General features: G+C 39.4%; 1 protein-coding gene across 1 annotated transcript in view; it reads right to left on the reverse strand.

The window, feature by feature from the left end:
- The window catches only part of LOC138171463 (activated RNA polymerase II transcriptional coactivator p15), a 216,307-nt gene extending 214,469 nt beyond the window's left edge, over window positions 1-1,838 (reverse strand). The window contains exon 1 of the mRNA XM_069100963.1: window positions 1,822-1,838. The gene's annotated coding sequence lies outside the window, so the exon portion shown is untranslated. The remainder of the gene's footprint in view (window positions 1-1,821) is intronic.
- Between the last annotated feature and the right edge of the window lie 10,094 nt (window positions 1,839-11,932).

Consider the following 11,932-nt stretch of genomic DNA (forward strand, 5'->3'; position numbering starts at 1 on the left):
ACTAAGGACCCATTACTATGTGCAAGGTTTGCTATACCTGTGGAAAAGATGGAAAGTGGCTAAAATGATAGTTCAAATAGATGAATTCAGAACTGGTAAAGGGCCAGACTCCAGAAGTATTCATTAATGGTTAGATGTCATCTTGGAAGTGTCTCTGGAATCTGGCACTGCGCTAAAAACCTCTTTATAAACAATCTTGGGGTCAGCTAGGTGGCACCATGAATAGATCACTGGCCCTGAAGTCAGAAAGACCTGAGTTCAAACCCGGACTCACAGACACTTAAGTAGCTGTGTGACCTTGGACACGTCACTTAACCCCAACTGCCTTCCCTCCTCCAAAATAAATAAATGATCTGGACAAAGGCAAAGCTACATTCTTATCAGATTCGTACATTGACACAAATTTAGGAATGTTAACTAGCACTAGATGATAAACTTAGGATTCAAAGAAATATCAACAGATTCAAAAAATTAACTTCACATATGCATAATGGTATAGGCCTGGTTAAACAGTCTGAAAGTGATCTGGGCAATTTGTTCAGTAGAGTACAAGTTCAATAGAAGTCAATAATTTGAAATGGCAACCCCAAAAGCTAATGTGATTTTGGGCTACGTTAAGAGAGGCAGAGAAATAGTAATCCTGTGCTCTGCCTGCCCACATTCTAGGAAGAACATTGATAGGCTAAAGAGTATCCAAATGACAGTAACCATCATGGTCAAAACCACGCCAACCATTTGAAGGAACAGGATTTTTAACCTAGAAAAGGCAAGATTTAGGGAGAACATAACAGTTGTTTTTCCCAAAAGAGAAGAAAGTAAAAGGAAACATTTTTACCTATTTTATCCAGCAAAGTTCCTCTGGAACAACCTAAAAAATGTACCAGACCAAGTCTGATAGGGACAGCCAAAGGAAAGTCATTTTGCCAACTCAGGGCATCTTAGAAAGACAGAAAGCAAAGCCTATAGATACAGGGGGACCGGCCAGAAGCACAAGTGGAGAGCATTCCAGTGCCAAAGGGAAAAGGGGGACCAAGGAAGGGAACGAGGATAGGAAAAACTGAAACAGAAAGAGATCCCACAATATCCCTAAACTAGAACAGGGTTCAGGAATAGGTATCATCTGGTACCTATATTGCTGAATTGTCCAGTTCTGATTAATACATCTAGGGCAGAGAAGGGCATCCTTGAGGGAGCATGAGTCCTACCTAGTTGTGTACTGTGCAAGGAACAAATGCCAGAAATGTAGCTGTGTGACTCTGAGCCTGGGAGCAGCAGAAACTCAGCTCTGTCCTTTAGTCCAACATCTAAGTTTGGAATGAATAATCAAAGGGGAGTTAGCAGTTCATTCACGCTGAACCTGTAGTCTCTCAGCAGGCTAAGCCATTGACAGCAATATTCTACTGAAATTCAACCAAGCACAAGCTAACAGAAGCAAATTTGGGTTGCAAACTTGCAGAGCTCAGACTGGGATGGCCATAAACAAACCTCTCCAGATCACACCCATCTGGGAGCTATGAAAACATGCAACTTTAGCAGTGAAAGCACAGAACCCAACATTATCGGGCTAAAAAGTCTAAAGTCAGTAAGTGAGCTTTAAAATCTGCAAACAAAAATATAATGATAATAAAGAACTATTATGATGACAGTCAATATTGGAAGGGTTATGGAAAGACAGGCAATACTAATACATTGCTGGTAGAGATGTGAAATAGTACAGTCATTTTGGAAAGCATTTTGGAATCTTGTAAACAGAGCCACTAGAATGTCTGTACTCTTTTAACAAGATAACTCCATTACTAAACTTATAACCCAAGGGAAAAAAGTCCCCATGTACTCCAAAATATTTATGGCAGCACTTTTTGTGATAACTAAAAATTGGAAACAAATTAGATGTCCATCAATTGGAGTTACAAGTTTTTCTTCCTGTCTTTCCCCTATCCCCACCCCAAAATAGCGAGCCTACTGAATACCCCTTCCCCCAATCTGTTCTCTCTTATGTCCTCTCCCATTACCCCCCTAACTTTCTAGTAGGGCAAGATGGATTTCTATACCCCAGTGCCTATATATCTTATTTTCCAGTTGCATGTAAAAAACATTTTTTTTTAAACATTTGTTTTTGAAACTTTAAGTTCCAGATTTTTTCCCTGCCCCCCGACTGGGAAGACAAGCAATTCTACACAGGCCACACATGTGCAGTTACACAAAACCTCTCCATAGTAGTTATATTGTGAAAGACTAACTATATTTCCCTCCATCCTATCCTGCCCACCCACTTATCTGATTTTCTACTTTGACCCTGTCCCTTTTGAAAAGTGTTTGCTTCTAACTACCCTCTCCCCCAATATGCCTCTTATCCCCTTCCCCCCTATTTTCCTCACATACAATTGAGTGTGTATGTTATTCCCTCCTTAAGCCAAATTCAGTGAAAGTAAGGTTCTCCCATTCCCTTTCACCTTCCTGCTCTTCCCTTCCATTGTAACATTTTCCTCTTGCCTCTTTTATTAGTTTTTTTTTTATTAAAGCAATTGGGGTTAAGTAACTTGCCCAAGGTTACATAGCCAGTTTTTTTGTGGGTGGGTGTTAAGTATCTGAGGCCAGAACTAAGCCCGGGTCCTCCCAACTCTGGGGCCAGTGCTCTTATTCACTGCGCCACCTATCTGCCCCTTGCCTCTTTTTTATGAGATAACTTACCCTAGTCTCTCTCTTTCTCCTCCCAATAAATTCCTCTCTCGCCTCTTAATTTTATTTTTTAGATATCATCCCTTCATATTCAACTCATCCTGTATCCTGTCTATGAATACATGTACATACATATGCACACACTCACATATATATATTTATACACACATATACCCTCCTATACATACATGCATGCATGTATACATAGATATATACATATATATTCCCTTCAACTATCCTTATAATGAGAAAAGTCTCATGAGTTACAATTATCGTTTTTCCATGTAGGAATGTAAATATGATTTCTTTTTCCTGTTTACCTTCTCATGCTTCTATTGCTTCTTGTATTTGAAAGTCAGATTTTCTGTTCAGCTCTGGTTTTTGCATCAAGAATGCTTAAAAATCCTCTATTTCATTGAATGACCATATTTTCCCCTGAAGCATTATACTCAGTTTTGCTGGGTAGGTGATTCTTGATTTTAATCCTAGCTCCTTTGACCTCTGGAATATCATATTCCAAGTCCTTCAATCCCTAATGTAGAAGCTGCTAGGCCTTGTGTTATCCTGATTGTATTTCCACAATATTCAAATTGTTTCTTCCTGACTGCTTGCAGTATTTTCTCCTTGACCTGGGAACTGTGGATTTGGCTATAGCATTCCTAGGAGTTTACTTTTGGGGATCTTTTTCAAGAGACTATTGGTGAATTCTTTCCATTTCTATTTTTACCCGCTGGTTCTAGAATATCAGGGCAATTTTGCTTGATAATTTCTTGAAAGATGGTCTCTAGGCTCTTTTTTTTGATCATGGCTTTCAGGTAGTACAAAAATTTTTAAATTATCTCTCTTGGATCTATTTTCAGTGGTTTTTCCAATTAGATATTTCACATTGCCTTCTATTTTTTCATTTGTTTTGGATCTGGTTCATAGAATCTTGATTTCTTATAAAGTCATTAGCTTTCATTTGCTCCAATCTAATTTTGAAGGAGTTATTCTCTTCAGTGAGTTTTTGACATTCCTTTTCGATCTGGCGAATTCATCTTTTTAAGGCATTCTTCTCCTCACTGGCTTTTTGGGCTTCTTTTGCCATTTCAGTTAGTCTATTTTGTAAGGTGTTATCTTTTTCAGTATTTTTGGGTCTCCTTTAGCAGGCTGTTGACTCACTTTTCATGATTTTCTTGCAGCATTCTCATTTCTCTTCCCAATTTTTCCTCTACTTCTCTTACTTGATTTTCAAAATCCTTCTTGAGCACCTCCATGGCCTATAACCAATTCGTATTTTTCTTGGAAGCTTTCGATGCAGGAGTTCTGACTTCGTTGTCTTTCTCCCATTCCATGCTTTGATCCATTTTGTTCCCAAAAAAGGATTCTATGGTCTGATTGCGTTTCCTCTGCTTGCTCATCTTGCCAGTCAATTACTTGACTTTCGAGCTCTTAGCCACGGTAGAACTCTGCTTCCATAATGGAAAGGGCTGTGTCCCAAATTGCTGGGGTTTTTGCAGGTGCCAGAGCTATTAGGAGGGTACCTTCTCCACAGCCCCCACAAGCTCTGGCACACTGGCCACACACCCTAGAACTTCCACCCAAGACTGGGATCCAGATCCAAGTAGGTTAAAGCAAGAGTGATTACCCTTTGAATGGTTGCTTGGTCCCCCTTCAATCTGCAGGCCAGGAGCTCTAGAGGCAGCCACAGGGCTGCACCTTGCCACTTCTCACCCCAGGGGCAGGGGCCAGACCATGCTCTTCTATTCCCCTGTTGCAACAGAGTTCCCCACCAACCTTTTACTTTCTCTTTGGTGTTTATGGGTTGAAAAGTCTGGAAATCACCACAGCTGCTGGTGATTCACTGTCCTGAAGTCTGCTCTGGCCACTGCTGGTTGGGGCCACCCTAGGGCCAGAACTATGAGGCTCTCTCGGGACTGATAAGGCCCCAATCTGGTGCAATAGCCCCTTCTTGTTGGCCTGCCAGGCTACCTTCACTGGGAGATTTGTTTCTCTCTGTCACTTTGTGGGTTCTGTAGCTCTTAAATTTGTTTAGAGTAATTTTTTTACATGTATTGGAAGTGATTGGAGCAGGAGCTCACGCCAAGTTTGTGCTTTTACTCCGCCATCTTGTCTCTACCCACTATAGATTTAAAATTAATTGGAAACTAATTTAATCTTAAAGAATGAGTGGGTCAAAGAATGAATTATAGAAATAAAAATAAAAAATTTCATTAAAGATAATGACAACCATAAAAAAAACATCAAAATTTGTGGATTTAACCAAAGAAATACTTAGGGGGAAATGTATATCTCTAAATATTTATATCAGTAAGAGAAAGCAGATGAATAGATTGGGAATCCAACTTAAAAAACCTGAAAACACACCAAAAAAAAAACACTACTGTACTCACTTCTAGCTAATTACACACTGTAAGGGTTATGGGATTTAAAGATCTTCCATGCCCCATTGGACTTGCTGACGTAGCAGGAAGGGGCAGAGCAAGAGGAAGCGGAAGCAAAACTGGAGTTCCTGCGGTGACTGGCGGTGGCAGCGATGGCGGCGGCAGCAGCAGAGGCAGCAGCAGCGGCAGCGCGAAGCCCTTTTTGAGTCAGCCAGAATTTCTGCTAAGGACTCCTGCTGAGGACTGCCAGGGGCCGGAGCTGCTGGGAGCGCGCTTCCGGGACCCTGGGTAGTTGCTGTGAGTGGGGAGAGGAGGACCTTTGCCTGAGGTAGCCTGTTCTGTTTTAAAGGCTTGAAAATGTGGGTGCTTTCTACTTTATCTACCTGTGCCAATGTCATAACTACTCTGATGGCTTTCACTTTCTGGTTTTGGGACTCAGTCTTTTGGTATCTTAATAAATTTTCTAGTTTATTCCCCCATATGGCAAGCATGATGTATTTTGTGATGGATAATTATATCAGCATAAATGTAATCTCCATAGGCATTGTGAATTTGGCATTGCTGATACACACACAAAAATAAAAATCCTGAAAATCAAAGAATAGATTAGCAAAAAGAAAGCATAAAATTCATTGAGTTAATAAAACTAGGAGCTGTTTTTTTTAATAATAAACCACTAATTTAATTTTTAAAAAGAAAACCAAATTTCTAGTATCAAGAATGAAAAAGGTGAATTCACAACCAATGAAGAAATAAAAGCAATTGTTAGGAGCTATTTCACCCAACATTATGCCCATAAAACTGACAATCTAAATGAATGGAAGGATATTTACATAAATATAAATTGCCTGCATTAACAAACAGGAAGTAGAATTTTAAAAAGAAACTGAATAAGCTATAGATGAACTCCCAAAGAAAAAGTCTCTAGGGTTAGATATATTTACAAGCAAATTCTACCAAACAAATAAAAGAAAGAAATCAATTCCATTATCACATAAACTGTTTGAAAAAAAATAAAAAGGAATCCTACCAAATTCTTTCCATGACACAATAGGGTCTTAATACCTAAACCAGGGAAAGTCAAAGCAGAAAAAAAAAATAAACCAATTCCTCTAACAAATGCTGATGTAAAAAAATGTAAATAAAATATTAGTAAGGATATTACAATGGTATACCGCAAACACTATGGCCAGGTTGGATTTTTACCAGGAATGCAGAGCTGGTTCAATATTAGGAAAAACATAAACATAATTGACATATTAATTACAAAAACAACAAAAAATCATCAATAGGTACAGAAAATGTTTTTGACAAAATATAACACCAATTACTGTTTAAAACAACAATGCTGCACAAAAACTAGCCATGTGACCTTGGGCAAGTCACTTAATCCCAATTGCCCTCCAAAAAGCAAAATAAAACAAAAAAACAATGCTAGAAAGCATAGGGATAAATGGAGTTTTTCTTACAATGATAAGTAGTAGATGTCTAAAACCAAGCAGAAGCAAAATACTGAACTGGAGGTGTCTCTCAGAGAGCAGATATCATCTGTCATGAACATTGTAGGGAAGTTCATGAAAACTGTACAGGGAGACAGACCAGGCAAGAAGATGGGCTAAGGAAAAGTATCCATTATCTATTAGCTTCAGGGTATAGCTATTATCTCAACTCTAACAAAACTAGTCTCCTGTGAGTTCTGGAAACAGAAATTTTGTGGAAGGTCCATTTTAGGCATGAGTTTTGAACAGTAAGAAACAACTCAGTCTAAAGTAAGTTCTCAACCTGGAGTCAATGAGTTTGTTTTTTTTTAATTATTTTGATAATTGTACTTCAATATCATTGGTTTCCTTTGTAACCCATTGTATTGTATTTTATACATTTTACAAACATTATTCTGAGAGTCCAGGGGATTCACCAGATTGCCTGGTCCAGGACATGAAAAAAGTTTAAAATCCCTGGTACAAAAAAAGAACTCTTCTAGGAAAAGGCATGGAACTTTACAAACTCAACAAACTGATTTTTGACCCCAGACTCCTTCAATGGGGGTATATGGACCTCCAAAGAGAAAGGACCATAGGGTAGTAAAGTCAAGATCAGTATATACAACAGAAATTTTCCCATCAGGCTTAGGAAAGTTGCTTCAACCAGCCCAGTAAGACAAACACAGAAATTTGAACTATTAACATCTATAAGAAAGTACAGCAGAAAATTGCCAGGGTCAATGTTGTATGTGTAGTACTTCCTTCCTCAGTTGGTAGGCAAATGAGAGGGATGCCTGCATGTCAGAACAGAACTCCTCAGTGCATTCAGATCCAAAGACCACAGAGGCTGTGTCTATCCTGTGAAGGACAGCCTTCATTTCCCCTTACCCTAAAGAAGAAAGGAAAGATGAAAAATATCAAGAAATGAGAGGTGACAAAGCACTGCTAATGGAGAGGATGTGAGGTCCAGCACTGAAGGGATGAGAAACAATGAGAGAAGATGGGGCTTAACACAGCAGAGCTTGTTCTGAAAACTGAGCAACAGCCCAAAAAAAAGGAAGTTCAAGATACTTACAGACTTCTCCAGTTAGAACTGGACGGGTCTGCAGTACAAAAGAGCTAAATTAGCTGTTGGGGCTGTTGTTGCAGGCAAGAGGCTTAAGAGATTTTACTGACATAGAGTATAGTTCCCCCAAATTAAGAAAGAACAAATTAACTGAACTGTCCAGGATATAGAGTGAGCCAGCAGTTTAATATTTAACCTAATATTTAACAAGTCAAGTGGGTATTTAGTTAAATGAGATTGGGTCTAGCTTACCCAGAATTCTTGTCCCCAGGTTCCATCAGTAATGGTGTACTTGAAAGAGCAGGAGTCAAGGAGTCAGAAGACCTGGATTCAGAGGTATGCTGGTAAATGTTTAACAACTGGCTTTCCAGCATGACACTTTTTAGTTTAATCTCATTATTAACATTATTATTAGCAATAATTAGACAACCAACAAGAAAATCAAGGCCTGACTTGTAGCAGGTTTGTGTAGCATAAAAATAAATGTTCCCTTAGAAAATTCTGACAGTCATCTCTGATAAACCTGTATGAGCTGGTTTCAGCTCCCCTCTGCCTGGGTTTTAGTCTTTCCAGCAAAATATTGGCATAACATGGAATGCTATTCACTTTCTTGGGCCTCTTAGTCTTCATCTAGAAAATCAGGAGATTGGACAAGATACTTAATTCAACCAACATTTATTAAGTATTTATTTGTGCCCTGCACAGTATTCAGTCAGCCGGGGGTGGGGATGTGGGGGTAGGTATAAAAACTAAGCATAATCCCCACCTTCTTGGAACTTAAAACTTACTAAATCGTGATTAGGGTCCTTCCCTTTTCTAAAATTTCATGATTCTGTGATCATATGTTTCTCTCGTTTAATAATAACACTGTCCTATTCTTCTGGAATGATCTTGTTTCCTTCCTCTTTTGTAACACAGCCTACACTCCCTCCCTCTCACTCTGATACTTGGTTCTAAATTGCAGAGAGGAAGAAGCAAAAACTTTGATTAAAAGTAAAGCTGGGGAGGAAGTCTGGCAAAGCAGAGCTGTCTATGTGTTGATCTGTAAGCTTAGAAATTGCCCTGTACATGAGAAAGGTCCCGAATCTTGCATTTCTTTGCTAGAAATAGCATAGTAATATTCTAGCAGCCTTCCTTCTTTCTTATCTGTTTGTCAGTCTGTCCAATGGACTATTAAAGAAAAGAAATAGAAAATTCTTTGAAAGATAAAACATGGGGCAGCTAGATGGCACAGTGAATAGAGCACCAAGCCTGGAATCAGGAGGACCTGAGTTCAAATCTGACCTTGGACACACTTAGTAGCTATGTAACCTTGGGCAAGTCACTTAACCCCAATTGCCCTGTCTTCCCCCTCCAAAAAAATAAAAAGATAAAACATGCACCAAGGGCTAAAAGAAAAATAGAAATTTCTGAAGCCAGATAATATATAAAAAAATCCAACAAAGAAAATGAAGAAAGTACCAGTAGAGTCTGGGAAAGAAAAACATTTATATGCTCCTTGAAAGTCTTTTTCAAATCCTTTCACTAATCAACCCAACATGTCATTAGCGGGTGTTAGTTTAGTACACTCAGGTAGTACACTAGTACACTCAGGGCACCATTTTCCCATGATCCCTTCTGAAAGCCACCCTTGGTTCAAGGCACATTACAGGTCAGAACATACTTAGTTCCCATAGACATGTTTAAGTCAACTATAGGACACAATAGTTAAAGAGATGTTTGGTTAAACATCATAGCAAAATGTGTGATAAGAAGCTATCGAAATATATACAGGCACACCTTCCTACAGGTTACCTGAGGGGACACCCAAAGAGAACACATGTGACCAGGGAATGCTAGTGGCCAGAGCAACTCACACCTCAGAACTGATGCTTGCTCTCCTTCACCATGGTCACTATCTTCCCTCTGGGGATATCACCAAGCTTCCAGCCATTTTGCAATGGAGCTGGAGCTTTTTTACCCAATTCTCTCCCAAGTCATTCTCCACTGAACTACTTTCTCCTGCCATCTGCTGGTCTTCAGCAGTTATGCAGCCTTCTGCCCACAGAGCAACTCAGAGCCCCAAAAGCTGATTTCGCTCTTTCGTGCTACAGAAACCTGCCTAGTTCCCAACTGAAGAAGTCTACAAACACTGCAAACTTCCCTTTATCTGGCTGTTGCCCAAACTCCCTCAGAATAAACTCTTTGTTGTATTAAGTCCAAAATTCCATTTCAGCCCTACCATACCCCTGTGTCTCACTTTCAAATCATCTCAAGGATTTTATTTAGCAAAAAATGAAAAGGACCTGGGTTGAATTGAGCTAAGGAGATTCTTTTCAACCCCCAGGATGACCCCACCAATACTACTAGTTGTGCAAATCAACTTAAGAGAAAAACTAAAAAGGGCTGGATAAAATTTATGAAATTTGTGACCTTTGCTCTCTGTCCAGACCTCCCCTACCCCTGTATCCAGCCACCTTTATCTCTGCACTGCCTGTACACTTCTGTGTCACCCAAATGTGCTGCCACATCAGCTAGAACATTTGGAAGATTCAAAAAAGGGAAAAAACAATAGTTTGCATTCTATAAAAATACATACAACATAAATACAAGGTTAATAAATACAAATATTGAAAGGAAGGATTGAGGGCTAGATTGCCACTGGTCAATTACTGACACAAAGGCCAATCCAATTGTTTCACCACATCTTGCATGTCATGGAACACAATATTCTCTGAAGAGCTAAAGTTGAAAATGACCCAAAGAACAATGAAGAAGAGGAGGGCATGATGAACAAGCCACCACATGTCACCAACAAGGAATTGTGTAAAAGTATTGTGGATATGACCAAAGAAAATGTATGTCTGGAAAAATGAATGGACCAACCATGTTGTGAAAGCAAGATGCAACCTCCAGGATAGCCACGCAATGTCCAGAGAATGCAAAGAAGAACCTGGTCAACTGGAGCAGAAAAACATGCCGAAAAGTCACACAGGATAGTCAGGTATGAATGAGTTGCTAACACTTATTAAGTTCTCACTATGAGCTAGGCACTGTGCTAAGCTAATAATTGTAGGGACTATCCATATTGATGAAGTCATAGATCACTTAGAATACTGGTACATAAAAAGACATTAAATAGGGGGCGGCTAGGTGGCGCAGTGAGTAAAGCTGGCCCTGGAGTCGGGAGGACCTGAGTTTGGTTCTGGCCTGAGACACTTAACACCCACACAAAAATACTAGCCGTGTAACCTTGGGCAAGTTACTTAACCCCAAATTGCCCTCCAAAAGGCAAAAAAAAAAAAAGACAAATATTTAAAGTGGCAAGAACACTAGGATTTGGAATCAGACAACCTGGTTTTAAACCCTAGATCTGCTATTTATCACTTGTGTGACCCTGGACAAGTCCTTTCACTTCTGTAGACCTGAGCTTCTTCTAAAAAAAAGAGGAGGTTGACCCATCAAGTGCTCTGAACCTGGGGTCTGTGAACAAATTTTTTAGAATATTGTGATAACTGTATTAAGTATAATGGTTTCCTTTACAATCCTATGTACTTTATTTTATGGATCTAAAAACATTATTCTGGGGGAGGCTAGGTGGTGAAGTGAATAGAGCACCAGCCCTGGAGTCAGGAGGACCTGAGTTCAAATCTGGCCGCAGACACTTGACACTTACTAGCCATGTGACCTTGGGCAAGTCACTTAACTACAACTGCCCCTCCCAAAAATTAAATAAATAAATAACATTATTCTGAGAAAAGGCCAATAAGTTTCATCAAACTACTAAAGGGGTTCAGGACACAAAAAGGTTAAGAACCCCTGGCCTACATGATCTTCAAGGTTCCCTATATATAAAGCAGGTGAGATAAGTTGAGCTTGGGCCTCTAGGGAATGAGTGACAAGATCAGTATATTTTAAGGAGGGAGGAACATGGCAAGAACATCTTTTTTTATTATTATTTTTTAAGTTTACATCATTCATTTCCACAAGATTTTGAGTTACAAATTTTCTCCCCATTTTTCCCCTATCCACCACCCCAAAATAGAGATCCCACTGAATATCCCCTCCCTCAATCTGCTCTCTCCTATTTCTTCCCCCATCCCCCCTCCAACTTTCCAGTAGGGCACAGTGGATCTCTATTCCCCAGTGCCTGTATATCTTATTTCCCAGTAACATGTAAAATAATAATCATATATGTATATATGTATATTAAACATTTTATTTTAAACCTTTGAATTCAAGATTCTTTCCCTACCTCCCTCGTCACCCACCCTTACCAGGAAGATAAGCAATTCAATATAGGTTGTACATGTGTAGCTATACAAAACATTTCCAGAGTGGAT

The sequence above is a fragment of the Petaurus breviceps genome, unplaced genomic scaffold (genome assembly GCF_028583685.1).
Source record: "Petaurus breviceps papuanus isolate PSGF00001 unplaced genomic scaffold, PetGlider_PUasm1.0 128, whole genome shotgun sequence".
NCBI classification, from domain to species: domain Eukaryota; kingdom Metazoa; phylum Chordata; class Mammalia; order Diprotodontia; family Petauridae; genus Petaurus; species Petaurus breviceps.